Source organism: Microtus ochrogaster, linkage group LG5 (assembly GCF_000317375.1).
Source record: "Microtus ochrogaster isolate Prairie Vole_2 linkage group LG5, MicOch1.0, whole genome shotgun sequence".
In the NCBI taxonomy this organism is placed as follows: domain Eukaryota; kingdom Metazoa; phylum Chordata; class Mammalia; order Rodentia; family Cricetidae; genus Microtus; species Microtus ochrogaster.
The window spans coordinates 7,625,050-7,645,363 of record NC_022031.1 but is presented as its reverse complement, the minus strand read 5'-3'; the positions used below and the strand labels follow the sequence as shown (position 1 = coordinate 7,645,363).

The 20,314-nt window shown below is 39.2% G+C and overlaps 1 protein-coding gene across 2 annotated transcripts in view; it reads left to right on the top strand.

Annotated features, from left to right (window-relative positions):
• Positions 1-513: 513 nt before the first annotated feature.
• Positions 514-20,314, top strand: part of Pkia (cAMP-dependent protein kinase inhibitor alpha) — an 89,773-nt gene continuing 69,972 nt past the window's right edge. The window contains exon 1 of one of the 2 annotated variants that reach the window (XM_005361853.3): positions 514-651. The gene's annotated coding sequence lies outside the window, so the exon portion shown is untranslated. The remainder of the gene's footprint in view (positions 652-20,314) is intronic. The other variant, XM_013351768.2, reaches the window with a different exon arrangement.

Here is a 20,314-nt window from a genome sequence, read left to right as displayed (position 1 = left end):
AGCTTTCAGCTTTCATAACTGTTTTGAGTGTGTGTGTGTGTGTGTGTGTGTGTGTGTGTGTGTGTGTGTGTGTGTGTGAAAAACAAATGAATCGTCCTGTGCGGGATATAAGAAGACCGATTTCCCACTTAAATTTTTTTCCGAAGTATTTGACTGCTTATCCCAATAGACAATCAGCCCTCAAATTCAGCGAAATGAACAGTACTGATAAGGAAGATGGAGAGGGTGGGAAACCCACACAGTCAGATGGAGCTGTCCAAACAGCCTCGGTGACAGGGGAGCGCAGAGAGCAAGGACTCCCTGCAGACCAGGTCTATCTGTCTCTTCTCTTTTGTTGCTCAATCCGGCAATGCCGCCTGTGTGTAAAATCGTTCACAGACGATCAGCCTTCTCACGGGGGGAGCAGCGTGTGTCGGTTGGAAGCCGGCAGATGCGGTGCCCTGCAACCCAGAGCGGAGCGTCTCCCCCCGCGGCTCGCACGGAGTGCGCTGCTCCGGCGGGGGATGACTTCATTCGGCCCGCCTGGAGTAGCCAGCGGCAGCAGCAGCTGCAGGTAGGGCGGGGGCCGCAGGAGCCCATAGATCCCAGCACACGCGGACGGTCCGCGGGACTGCAGCCCAGGGCAGCGAGACGCGCCTCTTCATCCCGAAGGTAAGCCGCGGGCCTGCGCTAGCCGCCCTGAGCCGGGCTTTCCGCCAGATTGATGACTGGCTTTGTAGGAACCGGGAAAGAAGGGATAGCCCTGCTGCATTCTGCATTGGGAAAAGGAGTAAGTGAGTAAAAGCTTGGTCAGCCTTGCATTGGCCAAGCACGGGAGGAGAGAGGTGTTCCAGAGCAAACAAAGGGGCTTTCAGCCTCCAGCTCTTAAAGGTGATCAACCATTTCCGTAGCCTGTTGGCAGACACTGAGGAGTATTCCGAAACATAAAACAGTCTGAGCTCCTGTTTCACCTTTGTGTCTTCAGCCTTCATGCTATTGCTCCCTGGCTTGGGAGCACCATATCCTTGGAAGCAGTTGGGGAGGTCATCAATAATCTTGCCTTTCTGTTGTCCTCTTTGGTTCTTTGTCATCCCTGGTATAAGGGTGTTCCTTCACTCATCTCAATGTCATAACACCTGCTTGCTTAGATGCTTTGCTCTGGGAGTCCCTCTGGGTGAAAGGAAAACTTCGCTGCCCTCCTGAGTTCTGCGTGGTGTGAGCTGCACTTAGCAGCTTCTTTCATTTCCATCTTTTCTGTCAGTCAGTTCATGGATCTTCAGAGATGCTCTATCTACTCACAGGACAACTCATCGTCCCTTATCCTCCTTCAGTTCCGTGAGTGACTTCATCAAGGACCCAAAAAGGGCATTGCTCTCACAGGGTTCCTTATTGGGAATATCATTAACACACCTTCACCGGTGTACTTTCTCCATTCCCCAGACATAGAATAAAATGTCCTGCTTTCAACTCAGGACCAACGTGGTTTTCTTTAACTGTCTTTCATACCTTTCTTGCAGTCACTCTGTTTAGCTAGTCACAAAGGCTTGAATGGGAAAACAGACTGTTGGGCTGTGCAGGCAGCTCTCTCTCTGTGCAGGCAGCTCTCTCTGTGCAGGCAGCTCTCTCTGTGCAGGCAGCTCTCTCTGTGCAGGCAGCTCTCTCTGTGCAGACAGTTCTCTCTGTGCAGACAGCTCTCTCTGTGCAGGCATAGGCAAAGGAAAGCTGGGACCAGCAGTCTTTCCAGTTCTCTTTAAAATTTCTAGTTCACTGGGGTGTAAGAAAATTAGCTGAGTTTAGGGCAACCATTCCAAACAACAAGTAGTGTTCTTGCCCCAGGATTCCTCAGTAACCTCCAACTGGGGCATTCCCATTGGCAGACAGACAGCCAGGGGTCTGCCCAATCCTAGGCTTGGATTATTTGTTCATCCCAGGTTTGTCTCCTTACATAGGCTCCCTCTCCCCACCCCTGCCCCCAGGTCGATCCTTATTCTTGTTGTCACCTAGTGACATACCTCTGAATAAGATGGGAGCAGTTAAGATGGCTGGTGTGGGGCCTGCAAATGTGTACTTCACCATCAGAGAGCAGTTGCAGAAAGGCAGATTGTGGGGAGTCTGTGAGCTGATATTCTGTCTCATTTAAACGATCTGCCGTCCGACACTTGAAATTGGAAAGGCAGTTTGACTCAACAGCCTTGCCATTTTATTCAGTATAATAGGTAAAGCAATGAAAAAGAAGACATAATTTAACCTACAACGGCACCTTTGCTTGTTTCCCCTTTCCAGTGTTGCCGATTCTCTGAAGCCAGGCTAATTCTAGGGTGCATTGGTACCACTTTTCTAATTACAAATTCGCTTTTGAGAAATCCTCTCTATGAAGATTGAGTCCGTTCCTTTGTCTGTACCTTCAGTCTCTGAGCAGAGGGAGGGATGCCCACCACAAAATGGCCCACTCCACACACCGTCTTGGGGATTTTCAGGAACTGAGGGCCATTTCTGTTTGTTTACTGAGGTTGTTGTGTTTTGAATATGGTTTGTATTTCAGGTATTAAACACTTGAGATGCTAGAATTTTGACTCAATAGCATCTTCTAGTAAAAGAAACAAAGACTAAGATGGGGGTGGGAGTCCTCACTTCCACGACCTTTACTGATTTAAAAATACTTAATGACTCAATCATTTTTTTCTGAAAAATAACTGATAAATATAAATAATTTTCTCTTTAAAACTTAGCTCAATGTATTCTAAATTGAAGTTCAATTATATAATGATCATTTGACTCTACAGGAACAAAAACAATCTCTATACTGTTGAGGGCTATATGTTTTGGTTAAGAGAGAGATGCCCAAGAACATTCCAATGGTGATGAAAATTCTAAGGCTCCGTTATTTGGTTTCTGAGGAAAAGGAATTGTCTGGCAAGAAATCGGTTCAGGATCAAGGGGCTGGTGCGTGGTGAACTGGTAGGATGCCTGCCAATGTTTGCACAGGAAACTGATTCCCTAAGTGAAGGACTAGAGTTAAGGGCACCTTGTAGGGAAGAAAGCAACTTAAAGATATAATTTTCATTCTGGTATAAATGAGGAGGACAGGACACATGCGGAACTCCAGATTTGGACCTTGTTACATTTAAACAATTTTGAGAAATAGTTATAAATTTAGAGCTCTCAGTAGAAACACACACATACACAAACTTACTCACACACTCGTGCATGCACACACAGAGACATGCACACACCCATTCACATACACACACACTCAACACGCACAGCACACTCACATGTACTCACACACATGCATGGCACACACACACACATAATTAGTGCTGTGACTAGGATTGATTTATCACTGTATTCTCTTTACTTTGCAAGTTTCTCAGAAGGAAAAAGGAGTTAATTTGCTGATGTTCAGAAATGAGGTGGAGAATAGACTCCTTCAAGAATCAGGGTTACTGGAGTGTTTCTGTATGTTTGACAAGATAGAATTGAAGTCAATCAATTGCTCTCCAACCCCTTGAACACTGTCTAGCAAGCAGTGATAGCAGAGCCTACACAGGGGCAAACAAAGAGGTCGGAGTTGACCTCTCATGACAAAAGAGGAGCTACAGTCTTGTCTTGCTGCTCTTAACTACATCTAAAATAGCCTTAAGTTGGAATACTGAAAAGTGGAAAGGTGAAGGAAGAAATGTCAATTTTGTTTATCCAGTTCCTCCAGTGAGAATCAGTAGGGAAAATGGTATTATATTGGAGGTCTGGGCTAGAATATGAGACCCTGGCTCAAACACAAAAGCTACTTTGAATATTACCAGTGGTGCTTTAATGGGCAGAGTTCCACAATACTCTTTTCAGTATTTATAATAACTGATATACACCATGCAAAGTGATAGCTCTTCATCCAGCTCAGTAACCATCTCAAAGTATCCCACACACAGCTGTAGCGGCTTAAATGTGGGCAGACAGAAATTGTGATAATATATACAGCTTTAATTGGGAAAGAAACTTACAGAACCAGAGGTTCCAGCAGAGAACAGGAAAGCAGAAGGGGCGGCGGACAGCACACCAGCAATATTTATTAGTAAAACATATCCTCAGGTGACCCCGCCCTACAAGCAAGGTGATTGGCTGGGGCTGCCCCTACACACAGCCAAACATAAATTCATACCTACGCTTGTCTCCTCTTGCAGGCCTGGTTAGCCGTCCTGCCATGTCTTGAAATGTGTTCACCACTGCCTCTGACTCTTCCATGAAGCTTCCTCTGATGAGATAAACTTTCTTCCTCATGTTTAAATTTCTATAGATTTTATGTCTTGCACCCTTTTGTGTGAACTTGCACTGTGTCCTTATCAAACACAGACATCTAAAACAAAGTCTGGGAGTTCAATTAGCATATTCCTGTGGCCTTTTTCACAGTGCCCAGGTGTGTGTCCAGGGACATGGTCAGGAATTAGCGGGGATGAAAGGACTGTGCGACAAGCGTTTAGACAAGCGTGGCCAGAAGCTGACTGCAGTAGTCCACTGTTAGACACACCCATTCGTCATCGGGAAAATGTATATCTCCTTCACTTGTAATTTATTCTTAATATTGCTATGTGAGGTAATTTATTTGTCATAGTCAAGTGAAGGAAACAATGATAAATTATGTTCATCTGCCAGACAGGCTAAGGAGATACACAGCGCCTTGAATAAATAAAAGTGCATTATAAGTCTAAGCTGGAATGTAAGGAGGCTGGAGCTATCTGACATAGCTGCTGGTGATTTGTGAAATAAATTAACATTTTATAGTATGTTTTATAATTTTTAAAGCGTGATGAGTGTACACACATTAGGAAAATAGGCCACAAATAGTGTATAGATTGTATGTATCTTAAAATTAATGTAGTAATTTAACTATATAAAATTTGAAGTCATGTAACACATCAATTTACCATTTTAACTTATTTAGTTACCTATATTTGCAATGGTCTACAAGCACCATGCTATCCATTTTCGGAATTTTTTCATTACCCTAACAGACTCTCTATCGTTCTCTGTGCCCCTCAGCACTCTCTATTTGTGACCATAGAATTTCCTATTTTGTGTCTGATTTTGTTTGGCTTTTTCCACTTAGCACGATGCCTTCGGAATTTATCCATTCCACTATGTGCCAGGATTTTATTTCAATTTAAAGCTATTTTATTCTAGGCTTATACTAGATTTTGTAATTTTTGGTAGCAGAACACTTTCAGTACTTTATATTTTATACTGCTTTTTAGAAAGCAAGTGATATTTACCAGTTTTCTATGTGTGTGTCCTAATTTATCCAGCCAAAATCAGTGGATAATTATGTACTAAGTTCAAAATTTTGTGGTGATTTCAAGTCATGCTTATATTATTACAGATATAGCAGTTTATATGTATATAACATGAAGTTATACATACTGTTTACATATAACATAAAAGTAATTCCTTTTACATTTGGTGGGAGACTGCCTAAACATTTACACTTGAATATGTAAGCTAATTAAAAAAATTGTGATCTTGTTCAGCAGATAGTATTTATGTTTACTGCTGAACCAGTTCCAGCAATCTTGTAAATGAACCCAGTAATAAAAGGGAATCCATCTCGCGTGATCTGAGTAAGGAGACAGTCTCACATTTTGTCATTTGTAGTTTGTGAAGGAAAACACTCTGCATAAATATTGGAAGATTTCAAGGCTCACATATTTTGTCATTTCAGAATGGTGCCAGTGCATCACAGATGTCAAGTCTTGTAAGAACGATGAATTAGTGTAAAATGATCTGAAGCAATTTTTCTTTGTCTTAAGTCCCAGAAATGAATACTTGTATCTAGCCTAATCTAAAACATATTCTGTTTTTAGGTTTAAATTTATGGACCAGCTTTGTGGTAAATCTTCTACCTTGTCGTACTGGTGTAATCTATCTTTCTGTTTGTTTGTTTGTTTGTTTGTTTTATTCTTCTTCCATATATTACATCTTGGCCACAGTTCCTCTTCTTGCCCCTTCCCCATCTCTCTCCCCTTCCCTCTCCCCCAAATCCACCTCCCCTCAGAAAAGAGCAGATCTAATAAGGCATACCAAGCTACAATAAGACCTAGTGTATACCATCACATCAAGCCTGGATACAGCAACCCAACAGGAGGAAAAGCGTTCCACAAGCAGGCAAACAAGGCAGAAATGGTTCCCACTGTTAAAAATACCACAGGACCACCAAACTTTTCAGCCATAACATATATAAAGAGGACCTGGGTAAGACCCCTACAGGCTCTCTGACCTCTGTAGCCCCCATGAGTCCCAGTCAATTGATTCTGTGAGCTATGTTCTTGGAGTGTCCCTAACCCCTCTGATTCCTCAGATGCTTCCTCCTGCTGTTCCTGGGGATTCCCAAGCTCTGCCTGATGTGTGGCTGTGGCTCTCTGCACCTGCTCCCATCAGTTGCTGGATGAAGTCTCTCTGATCTTGTTCATGCTGATTCTGTTAGGCTCCAGTTCCAGAACCCTCCAATAACAACACAAACTGTAGGTCAGAAGTTATGTGGTTGGTTGATGTCCCAATTCCTCCCCTTGAAGAAGCCTAGCCTGGTTACAGAGATGGCCTGTTCAAGCTCTGTATCCCCCATTTGCTAGGGTTACTCTCCTAGATTCTGTAGAGTTTCCATTGTGCTAGGTTTCCACCTTGCCTCCAAAATGCAGCCCAATTCCAGGGGTTCTAGTAATTTTTCCCTCCCTGCCCAAACTGGATTCCTCCTATTACCAACCCCACTCATCCCCCATACACTCTTCTATTTCCTCTTTCCAGGGATCCTTGCAACCCCCCCCCCAACCCCTCACCCTGCTTAAGTCCTCCTGGTTACTTAGCCTCTCTGGGTTTGTGAGCTGTCCCACGGTTATCCTTTGCTTTACACTACTAAGTGAGTACCCACGATCTTTGTCTTTCTGGGTCTGGGTTACCTCACTCAATATTTTTTTTTCTACTTCCATCCATTTGCCTGAAAATTTCATGATATTACTTTTGTTTGTTTTTGTTTTTGAGACGGGGTTTTTTGGTGTAACCCTAGCTGTCCTGGAACTCGCTCTGAGCTTATTCTACAAAGTGAGTTCCAGGACAGCCAGGGTTTTTCTGTGTAGCTTTAGCTGTTGCTCTGCAGTCCAGGCTGGCCTTAAACTCAGAGATCCACCTGCCTCTGCCTCCTGAGTGCTGGGATTAAAGGCCTGAGCCACCAAAGACTGGCTGTTGTTTTTTGTTTGTTTGTTTGTTTGTTTGTTTTGGCATGTGTATGTTTTGCTTATTTTCATTTTTGTTTTGTTTTTAAACAGCTGAGTGATGTTCCATTGTGACAATGCACCACATTTTCTAGCCCATTCTTCGACTGAGTGATAGCGAGCTTGCTTTTAGCTTCTGGCTATTACAGATAAAGCTGCTATGAGGATAGTTGAGCAATTGTCATCAGAGTGGGATGGAGCATCCTTTGGGTATCTGTCCAGGAGTGCTATAGCTGGGTCTTGAGGTGGATTGATTCCAAATTTTCTCAGGAATCTCTGTATTAATTTCCAGTTGGCTGTACAATTTGCATTCCCACCAGCAGTAGAGGAGTGGTTCCCTGGGTCCACATCCTCTTTAGCATGAACTGTGACTTGTGTTTTTGATCTTGGCCATTCTGACAGGCATAAAATGGAATCACAAAATTATTTTGATTTGCATTTCCCTGATGGCCAAGGATGTTGAACATTGCATTAAGTGTTTCTCAGCCATTTGAGATTCTTCTATGGAAAGTTATTGGTTTATATTTGTACCACATTTTTTTTTTTGGTTTGCATTATTTAATTTTATGATGTCAAGTTTCTTGAGTTTTTGTTCTTGTTGTTGTTTTACTTATTTTGGATATTAGCCCTTTATCAGGTGTGAAGTTGGTAAAGATCTTTTCCCACTCTGTATATTGTCATTTTGTCTAGTTGATAGTGTCCTTTGCCATACAGAAGGCTTTCAATTTTATGTGGTCCTCTTTATTAATATTGATCTTAGTGCCTGCATTAATGGTGTTCTGTTCAGGGAGTTATCCCCTATGCCAATGTTATTAAAGCTCTTCCCCAATTTCTCTTCTTGAAATACAATTTTAAAGAAATCTGCCAGCTAGTACTTGAGCTGAATAACCCAGTGTTTGGAACATGGAAAGCATAGCTGGAACTAGGGATGTGCCTACTCACTGTCCAAGTGTATCTTAGCTGTTTTGTGCAGGGGAGGGGAAATACTCTGATATAAAGATGAAAGAATAGATGTTGTGATGTATATTTAAGGGACATTTAAAATTAATTGGTTGTAAGAATTTGTGTTTAATGAACAAAATCATTCCACAAAGTAGGCCCTAGACAGGTAGTGATGGTATTTTTTTTGATTTAGTATATCATAGTCCACTGTGTGAATATGGCCCCTATTTTAAATTAATATTTATTAATTTTTTTATTTATCCCTTGACAATTTCCTATGTGTATATAATACATCTTTACCATGCACACCCATAACTCCTTTATTCTATTCCCCACAAACATGTCCTCAGCATGTCTCTCCCACTTTGAAATAGCCTCAGTTTTAATTCATTATTAAATATTTTTTCTCTGACAAAGAATGCCATAGTGGAACCCTGATTGCTCTTCGAGCTGATGAGGGAGGGGGACTTGATTGGGGGAGGGGGAGGGAAATGGGAGGCGGTGGCAGGGAGGAGGCAGAAATCTTTAATAAATAAATAAATAAATAAATAAATAGGAAACAGACACTTAACTATGTGGCTACAGCCAAAAACAAAAAAGCTACACACAGTCTAGGAGTGAGTAACTGTATTCCTAGGAATAGTGATGGTATTTTTTATGGATGGTTTTGTTATTGCTAAACAGTTCTCTTCTTACTTACCACTGTCCTTATTTCTCAGAAAAGCAAACTTAGAATACCCATTCTGACCTTTTCCTATATGAACAACATAGGCACTTCCTAAACAGTACAGGGTAGTAGCTATGAGAATAAAGGTACAAGCATTAAGCTTGTCATTGTGATCATAGCTACAGTGCACACAATCTCCTGGATTCCTTTTTCTGTATAACCTTGAATTCAACTGAATAAACAGAAAAGTCAGCAAATATTTTATTGCCTTTTCTTATATCTTCATCCCTGTCCTTTTGTGCTCAGCTTCTCTTGATAACTGTAATACAGGAAGAGAACAGCCAGATCTCAAAACTTCTATGCAATTGCAAACTCATCCTGCTAGACGTCACTGAAGTGCCCTTAAGAGTTGGTGGGTGTCAGAAAGAAACACTGGTAATAATCTTCCCTAGTCCTCAAGCCTGAGCTTAGATTTAAAGACTAGCAGATTTTAACTACTAACTGGTAGTATATCAGTAAAATACCAACTTTTTCAGTAAAAAATACACATTTATATTTCTTTTTTTAATATTTCTTTTTTAAATTGATTTTTATTGAGCTCTACATTTTTCTCTGCTCCCCTCCCTGCCTCCTTCCTCCCCCAAGGTCCTTATGCTCCCAATTTTCTCAGGAGATCTTGTCTTTTTCTACTTCTCATGTAGATTAGATCTATGTATGTCTCTCTTAGGGTCCTCATTGTTGTCTAGGTTTTCTGGAATTGTGATTTGTAGGCTGGTTTTCTTTGCTTTATGTTTAAAAAACACTTTATGAGTACATGTGATAATTGTCTCTCTGTGTTTAGGTTACCACACTCAAAATGATGCTTTTTAGCTCCATTCATTTGCCTACAAAATTCAAGATGTTGTTATTTTTTCTGCTTATATTTCTAATTATAAAGTACACTTGCTGATTTTTGAGATTTATTCTGAAGAGACTATACTAGCATTCTCCTCAAAAGTGAATTTTAACAAATCCTTGTCACCAAATGTCTTGCCTCTCAATAGAGTTAAAAACTAAGGCAGAAAAGATGGCTAGGCCATTAAGAAGAGCACTGACTGCTCTTCCAGAGAATCTGGGTTAAATTCGCAGCACCCACACATGGCTCACAATTGTCTGTATCTTCTTCTTTGGTCTTAGGTGATCTGACAATCAATACCCTCCCTTTCTTCCGCACCCTCTGTCTCTGAGAAACAAAAACCTAGTCATTTGAATTCAATTTCACTTACATGATGGTTTGAGCCAGTAATTCAAATACCACCATGCAGCATTGTGAAGTCACCATTCACCCCCAATGAAACCTTATTCAAAATGATCTGACAGAAGACAAGCTCATTGAACATGGGGATGGGACCTGATGTCTTGGTTATCTTAGACATCAAAGGCAATACCCTGTCACACAAAATGTTTGCAGTGTTTAAATTCTCCCTCCTAGTGGGCAGCATGGGAAACGAGATGAGAAGGCAATATGATGTCATGAAAGAAAGAAAAAAAAACTGAGCTGATTTTCAGAATGTTTGAGTATAAGGGTAGTGTGAATTTCTTTGTTATTATTCTTTTCTTCCAGAACACTGACAGTAATTTTACACAGCATCCTAATGCAGCTCTTTGATTGTATCTGAGATCAGTTAAAACATGTACACTGTCCACTCGGCTCTCTAGTTCCCTTTCTGTTTCTTTTTGTTAGTTTGTTTGTTTGAGTAGTTTGGGCTACCACTTAGGTTCTCAGTGTGTCAAATAAAACTGATATGTAATTCATTTGCTACCAAGGTGAGTTATGGTAAGTTGCTTTTAGCTCTGAACTTCTTTTCCTAAAATTAAAAACAGGGACAACAGGGTCGTCATGTTAATTAAAGAAAATATCATAATAAGCCAGGGAAGGTGGTATATGCCTGTAATCCACACACTCCGCAGACTGGGGCAAGAGGACTACGGTTGCCTGGATGCTGCTGCCAAGTCTTGTTTCCAAGGCAGAAACAATGCAAAGCACAAGTCACTGTATTCTGATAGCTGCAATAGTAAGAGTGAGTAGTGTTCCCATTTTTAGTATTTTTTTTTTTTTTTGTGTGTGAAAAGTTCATAATGAGACCTCATTACCAGGTCTTTGCCCAGCAGCCCCCGACGTCAGCCAAGCCGAGCATTGAACATGCCTGAGCCTCCCTGGATGCTATTTCAAAGCAATGGGCTCTGATCCTAAAGTCCTGTGGGAATTAGACTTAGCTTCTATTTTTTGCCATTCAAGCAGCTGATTGAATAATCTGACGCAAGTGGCTGGCATCCTCTTTCCTCCCTGAATTATGTGGCGTGTCTGCTCGCACTTCTCACTGTCTGTCAGAAATGGCAGTGTGGATGTTATGTGAGGGTGTTTGTTTCAGGAGCCAAGTGCCACGAAGAAACGGAGCTGCCTCTTCCCTGGAGAAACACAGTTGCTGTTTCTTTCCCCAGTGACAGTGTTGACTCCCTGAGGGAAGGCCAGCTTTAATCCATAAATACTCCTAATGCCCACCTCCTCCTCGAAGAAGAGCCTAGGCGCCTGCTGCTCACCATCTGGGGAAAGGACATAACTTTTTGAAAACAAATTTTTATTTAATTTTTTGAGAATTTACTACAACACATTTTGAACATTCCCTTTTAATGTGTAAAAATGGGTGAAATTATATATAGCTAATCAAAATAATTAACTTATCAAACAGGAAAATTAATCTGTAGCGATATGGTGCTTGACATGGAGCTGGTTTTGGCTTATTACATATTTTTATGTTTGAAGCTCACAAAATTTAATATTCACAGAATGCTTTGTTACTAGGTACAACTAATTACATTTAATTAACAACTACTTTAAAATGATATTTAGAACTGCAATGCCTGAAACACAAATTCTCTGCTATAATGACTATTAAGGGAATTATTAAAAAGCAGATTTCAATTTTGCTATCATTGGATGAGTTTTCTCTTATTTACATGGATCATTTATTTGTGCTCAATGAAACTACTACAAATCCAGCAAAGGCCCTATGTATTATACAGCAAGCAAATCATAGTTCAAAATTACTATATCGTAGCTGGAGAGAAGGCTCAGCTGTTAAGTGTGCATGTTGCTCTTCCAGAGGATCCAGGTTTGTTTCCCAGCACTCACATCCAGAGACTTACAACTTACCTGTAACTCCAACTTCAGGGTATCCAGTGCTCCCCTCTGGCCCCTGTACTCACATACACATACCCACAAACAGACCCACATACATATATTCTGTTAAAAATCATTGAGATGTCTGTGGTGATTGGCAGCTCTAGCTACTTTTGCACAAGATCACTGTTTTGGGTGATCTCTTCATATTTATCTGGGCATAGAGTATCATCATTACCTCAGGTAAAAAGCGTAAGTCATTATTGAATATCTGTTCAATCCAAAGCCAACACATGGGCACAGTAGATTAATTAGGTGTTCATCAAAGGCTTGATGTGGGGCCTACTCTCATTCTAAAATATTGTATTGAGAGCAAAAAAAATACCTCTATGAATGATACGTATTTCTGCATTTGTCCATTTATTACAGGTGAATAGAAGTGTTTTATGTGTGCTCTAAACTCTTTTTCCTTAGCTAGTTATAAGTGAATAAATATTTATAGATTATGGATATGTATGTATTCAAGACCTTTCTATTTCAAATATTTGATCACTACAAAGTGAAATTTCACTTAAAATTTGAATAATACGTTTTTCAGAACAAATTTTTACAAAGAAAACTTACTTGCATCTTAATATCTGCACATATACTATGTCAAATTTTAATTATAGATATTTATTTAAATGTTTAATGAATGTGTATTACTGGCGTATTACTACTACTCAAATATGGGAGAATAGAAGCATGAACACCGTGGTCTTTTAGCTTGAACAGCATACTAAATTTGACTGGCTTTTCATCCCTATGTTCTTTAGCCATTATCATATTTTCTCATTTGAGTAATATGTTTTCCAATGCGAAGGAGTTTTTCTCATATGTCTGTGTTTCAGGCCATATGTCACAGTGTCCCTCAAGTCCTAATATTTGAGCAGACGTGGCCACAACAGCTACATGTCATCAGGTGAATTTGTTATGGATCCCTTACTTTATATGCTAGAGAATTTGGAGAGAAAGGGGAGAGGTCAGCTGTGTCCTGCGATGTTCACTCTTTTCTGGTCTAGACAGAGTGCCCTCATCCTAAAACTAGAATCTAAGAATGAAAATTGCTGAGCTCAAACTAGGACATGGGCCAAATGAGCTGTGATTTTTTTTTTTAAGTCAGAAAACCAAATCTGGACTGGCATTTATTCATCTGTCTTCACAGTCATAACTCAAGGATAATATTAGCCAGATTTTTAAAAGTAGCTAATTGCTGGTTTCAATTATATATATATATATATATGTATGTATGTATATATATATGTTTATATGTATTTATGTCCAGCTTAATCATAACATTTCCGTGTAAAGACTTAATTTAACAAATACCACAAGTTACAAAGTTACACTGATGTTCTTCTGCATTACCTCGAAGTAAGATGATACTAACAAGAAAATGCTTGAGGACCAGACCTAACAAATAGAAAGGGACAAAAAACTCTGTCTGAAAACTCTTCTCCATGATACATTTCTCTTAATATTAATGATGTATGAACTAATAGATGTATGTATACTTGTTAATTTATAAAGTAGTCAAGTATCATAATCTTTTGCTCAGTAGCTGACTGCATTCACTCCTAGTCATGTAGGACTATTTCAGCTACTGATGTAGACATCCTTATACAATACCCTAGGTGGTAGGCCCACAGTGACAGAACTACGCTATGACACACTTTTCAGAGTGCACTATGGTGAAATGGCATGGTTATAGTGTATTTAATCATGTACTAAATTGTATAAACAGAAATTACTTTTAGAGCACAAATATTTTTGATATTATTCAATGTTTACACTTAATTAATCTGTGAAGTATTTTTTATATATATTGCCCAATTTAGGATTGTTCAACTTAGATTTTTCAACACTACAGGACTTAAGAAGCAACTAAAGTTTACATTAACAGCAAAAATTCCTAGAATCATGCTTTTTCTGTCTTTAAATACAGTTCCTCATAATCACACTGTAATTCAGCAGTTTACCATAAAATAGGTTTGTTTTCAACCACTGTCGGCTAGTGTATATATTCTCAGTATATGTATACAGGTGGCAGTGGGTTATGTTGATTCCCGGATTAGCTTTGGATGTTGTCTATTCATGGCAGGTTGATTACATCATGACTCTGTATGTGTGGTTTGTACTTCTTGTCCTTGTAAACTCTTTATTAATAGCAACAATTCTTTATGAATTTTAGTACAGCTATAAAATTAATAACAAAAAGTGAAAGTGCTTCATCTTCAGGGTCAAACAACTTTGAAGGTTACTGATGTTACTGTTATGATTTCTCAGAATTGCTATTTTAAATTTCATATCATTAAAAAAAAATCTTAGAATGTTCGTCCAGTAACTGATGGAAGCAGATGCAGCGATCCACAGCTAAGCACTGGTCTGAACTCCTGGAGTGCAGTCATAGAGAGGGAGGAGCAACATTATGAGATTATGAGCAAAGGGGCCAAGACCATGATGGGGAAACCCACAGAAACAGCTTACCTGAGCTAATGGAAGCTCACTGACCCTGGGATGATAGCAGGGGAACCTGTATAAGACCTAACTAGGTCCTCTGAATGTTGGTGACAATTGCGTGGGCATGGGCAGTTTGTGGGTCACTAGCAGTGGAACCAGTATTTATTTATTTATCCCTATTGGATGTACTAGCTCTTTGGAATCAATTCTTGCTCAGCCTAGATACAGGGATGAGGGCCTTGGTCCTGCCTTCAGTGATGTGGTTTGGAGTGCTTTGTGCTCTTCCAAGGGTCTCAGTGTCAGCACTTCCTTGACAGACTTTCTTGACTCAACATAGGAGGCCTTACTCTCTCTGAGGAGTGGATGGGGGTAGGGTGGGGAGAATTTGGGAGAAGCTGGAAGAAAAGAGGAAGAGAAACTGGGAGTGTGTAAAATAAGATTGTTTTAAAAAAATTTTAAAGAGAGAATGAACTGGAATAAAAATTTTTAAAATGAAAAAAAAATCTCTCATTTGAGTTTATGTTCCCTTCGGCAGGCAGTGGTGGCGCACACCTTTAATCCCAGCACTTGGGAAGCAGAGGCAGGTGGATCTCTGAGTTCAAGACCAGCCTGGTATACAAAGAGAATTCCAGGGCAGCCAAATTTACAAAAATCCTATCTCAAAAATAAATAATAATGATGATCATAATAGTGATATATAGATAATAGTAAAATGATGTAAGGTTTGGGAATATAGCTTATACAATGCTTTTATAAACTGATAGGTAACTATTGTTGATAAAATGTGTTTGATACTAAATGTTTTCAAATTATCATAGTATATAATTGTGTCCTTAATAATTTCAGTGCATATTCTGTCTTAGATTATGACTCTCTCTAATTGTTAGCAGAATATATGTTAAGCAACCATTCTATAAAGTCCATTTAGAATTTTAAAATCTCTAGTTCCGTTGCTTTTAAATCTAATATATAAATTCATTAAAAGGAAAAAATCTTGAGTTTTATATAAGCTTTCCAATGAGTCAGTCACTTTAACATCATATTAAGATATATTTCAAAATCTGTATAGGGTCTTTATTTAAATACAAATATTGGCGTCATCTTTGAAACATCCAGTAATATTATATGTGCAGGAATGTGATATTCTTTAAGATGTGTGGATTTCTAATGTATTTCTTTGGGTTATTTGCACTAAGTTATTTTATTCATCAAAATAATAGCTCATAGATACTTCTTTAATTATAAGATGCTTGGAATAGAAAATAGCATACATATGAATGACCAAAATTTCATTTTGATAAAGTGCCAAGCAAAAATATTACAATGCTATGCAATTAACAGTCTTTATTCACAAAATGTTTTGAATGCCATATAATTGAAGAAAAATGTCCAAAAAAATTGAAAATGGAAAAATCAGTTGTCAGTGCTTAAGTCTCTGTTAAGAAACAGAGAGTCAGTGCGCTCTCATCTGCTGTACTAAGTACACTTAACATCTCTACACTGCTGCCAGCACTTGGGGGATTTACTCCTGCAGATGCATTTAATGGCTGAATATTGTTAAAAGCGAGGCAAAGATCCTAAAAAGGTAAATGTTTTCATACGTTTCTTGAATCACTACGTTGAAACTAGAATATAGCAGGGGAAGATGAATTATTCTTCATCCCTGAATAAATACAATCAGTCATGTTTTAGAAGCATTACATAATCCTCAGAACACTTCAGTGTCCATGCTTTCCGGGACCATACCAATTCTGAAACAGAAAGAACAAGAAGCGCACTCATGCTTCAGACAGAGAACTTGAAGTTCATGGAGGTAATAAGCCAGTTTAGGAGCATCCATCCACAATAAAGAGCAGAGCCAAATTCAAGCTCATTTTAAGGCATGGCCCATTCAGTACCTTTCTCTCTGCTGTAGTAAGATCTGATCACAGAAGTGAGAACTGGGCTTCCATCTGCTACTGAGTACCAACTCCTAGGCAGTCCTCACTGTAAATCCCACCAGGAAGACCTCTGGGCAGGTGATTTGTAAGTGTGGTTCACTCTTCTGCACCACCCCCAACCATATCCTAGTTTGTGTACCTTTTATTATCAATTGCTTCTGAATATACCACACATACTACTTAAAGTTTGCAGTGTGCGTAAGCAAACACAGGCAGTGCTAACGGTGAACTTGACCTAAACAAATTCCAATCTAGTTTGTACTTGTATAATTCGACCATTACTGAGAACTTATTACTTGATTTAAGTATATACACATTCACTAGGTCCAATTTAAGATTAATTTTCCATATTATATCATTATTTTTGTAAATTGAACCCAACTGCAACATATAACTTTATAATATCTCATTTAAAAAGGTATCCAAAGTGCACAGAAAATTCTCTCCTATAACTGCATTATACAAATTTAATTCATTTCAAGCATTGTTCAAATATGCAATAGTTAAATAACTCATTTATGAGATTTGTATTATTTAGTGCTTCTGAATTGTCACCACTACAGCCCACTTTTTCAAATAGTCTGACCTCTGTAGGGCATTCTTTCAGCTCCTGCAAGAAAACAAGAAGAGGAATAAATTTGTATCTTTAACTTTAGTCAAGAGGTTTTCATTTAAGAATTAGTCACTTGCTGTTATTGAAACACCAAATGTGTTTTTAGTACTTGAAGTTTCTTTTCTGTATGAATTTTCTGAAGCGTTATTGTATGTGGCATCACTAAATAGTGAAGCAAAACTTCGTCTCTGTTATTTCTTATTGTCTTTAATGTTTGATAGTGAGAACCCTTTTCAAAGACTTATATTTTCGGTGTGCACATTGGTTGCTAAAGTTTCAGAGATTAGCAATTTAGTTCTTTCAGTTGTGAAAAGCAATACGCAGGAGAAATGTCTCAGCCATTAAGAATATGTGCTACTTTGGGAGCTCACCAAGGCCAGCTGGATTTTGACTGAAAAAGCAGGGGATAAACCCGGACATGAATATGGCGGACAATGAGGGTTGCTGAGAAGCCAAGGACAATGGCACTGGGTTTTGATCCTACTTCTTGTTCTGGCTTTGTGGGGGCCTAGCCAGTTTGGATGTTCACCTTCCTAGACCAGGATGGAGGGGGGAGGACTTTGGACTTTCCACAGGGCAGGGAACCCTGACTGCTCTTCAGACTCGAGAGGGAGGTGGAGAGGAGTGGGGGGAGGGTGGGAGGAGTGGGAGGCTGGGAGCAGGTGGAAATTTTTTTTCTCAAAAAAAAAATCTAAAGTTGCTTTGAAGAGATATATTTGAGATAGAAAAGCATTGCTTTCTGTAACATATATTATCTGTGTAGAAGAGAAAAAAAAGTAAAGAAACACTACACACACACAAAAAAAAAAAGAATATGTGCTACTTTTAAGGAAGATCTGAGTCCTGGTCTTGGCAGCCCTTTGGAGCTGTGTTCAAATGCCTATTACTCCATGAAAGATCCAACACTCTTTTAGCCTATGTGGGCACCTGCACACACACACACACACACACACACACCTAAAATAAATCTTTAAAGAAGAAACTAAAGGGATAATTGCAATAATTGCATTTAGCCAATCAGCTGCTCATGTTGAGGGCCTTGTTTCCATGTATAATGTGCTAGACAGCAGTGAAGTGAGAAGTAACAGTGTGAACTCTGCTGAGGCTGGTTTAAAGCCAAGTGAATTTCCGCTCACAGCAATCCTAGTGGCACACGTTATTATTCCTCTTCACAGAAGGGCCAGTGAGGCATAGAGTAATTGAGCACATTACCCATGACTGCACAGAAATTCAAGGATTAAAACCAGATGATCTGTTGTGAGAGTCCACATTGTCAAGCCCGATCATGAACACCAACGTTTCCACCTCTTCCCTTTGTTCTATCAACATTTACCAAACTGGAATGAAGAAGGAGGGATACCAAAAAACTGCTTGCTTATTTATGCTCTATTCTAGGGTGAAGTTCAGTTGAAGGGCTTACAGAGATTTCAATAGAATAAATACTTCTGCCTTTATTATCATTATGTCTCTATTAACAGATGGAGACAACACATGAATTTTGAATTATCACAAGTAAAACCCTTTGTAGACTCATATTGTAATATGAATAATTACAGTAATTTTTACAGCAATAATTCTACCTTTCTTAAAATTATTATCAGATATAGTTCCACCTTTAGCTCTCAATTTAGTTCTTGTTGTACATACTTTTTGTAAGAAAAAAAGCATATATTTTAGTAAGCTTTTTCTTTATTGTTTTTAAGATGTGTCTTGATATCATAACCTGCCTTAAAGTTTAGATTGCTGTGATGAAACGCCATAAAGGCCACATAGAAAGGAAAAGATTTATTTGGCTTACACAACCAGAATCACAATCCATTAGAGGAAACCAAGGCAGGAGGCAAACTAAGTGAGAACATGGAGGCAGGAGTTGATCAGAGGCCATGGAGGGGTGCGACTTGCTGGCTTTCTCCTCAGGGCTTGCTCAGCTCCATTTCTATTGAACCCATCAGTCAAGAAGTAGTTCCACCCACAGTGGTCTGTACCCTCCCACATCAATCACTAATTAAGAAGATGTCATGTGGAACAGTGGTGCCCAAACCTTTAATCCCAGTACTGGGGAGGCAGAAGCAGGTGGATCTCTAATTTCAGGGCCAGTCTAGTCTACAGAGTGTTTTCAAGGACAGCTGGGGCTACACAAAGAAACACTGTCTCAAAAAAAAAAAGGAAAAGAAAAAAAGGAAGGGAGGGAGGAAGGGAGGAAGGAAAGAGGAAGGGAGGAAGAGAGGGAGAGGAAGGAGGAGAGAAAATGTCCTACAGGTTTGCTTATAGTCCAATCTTATGCAGCCATTTGCTCAATTGGCATTACCTCCTCTCAGATAACGTTAGCTTGTGTCCTGTTAGTATAAAACTGGCCAACACATAGCCCAAGACTGGTCTTGAACTTTCTGTGAAATCTAAGATGATGTTAACCTGTCTTCCCATCTCATCTTTTCAAGTATTAGGATTATAGATTTAGGTTGCCATGGTCAGTTACCAAATAAGGTTTTAAATTAGGTTTACATCATTGGGGAGATTAAAGAGAATGTATGATTTTTATCAGGAGGGAGTCAGTTTTGTCCAGTGTAAAAGCCTACTTCTGTCTGACTCATCTCATAGCTGCAACTCCATTAAAGGTTGCAATAGGCCTAATTAGCACATTCACTATTACGTAGGGTTGCTGTGTGTGTGAAGGTCCCCAGCAATGATATCCATGTTCTTTCTTAGGTTCTAGAGCAAGTGTAGCAAATGATCTTGGATAGCAGACATTTGTCTGTTCTGTGTCCACCCCATGTAGCAGCTTCATAGAATAGACCAATACTTGTTTATCTTTTAGCTGCTGATTCCATGGAAATGAGTCAAGCTCCATTTGAAGCGCAGCAAACCTCACAGGCTCTCAACTCAACATCTAACTTTATACACATACTCAGAAAATTATAACATGTCTATAATAAGCCACTTACAATCTCTCTAAATCAGAGTTATCTGTGTCTTTGCTAGGAAGCAATTGCAGTTATGTTAACATTTACTCTGGACTAGTCAAATGTTATTTGCAGTTTGTGCGTGTTTTTGTTTCCCTGTACTGCAGCCTAAAACTGTGAAGAAAGCATAAGACTTCTGTTAAGTTAGGTATCAGGAACTCAGTGTTCTAGGAGCTCACAATAAAGTATTAATAGAGTAAACATGCTGTACTTCAGTTTCCAAGCAAGATTTTTAGGGAAGTATTCTTTTTTTGTTGTTTGTTTGTTTTTAAAGATTTTTTTTTATTGAGAAAAAAAAATT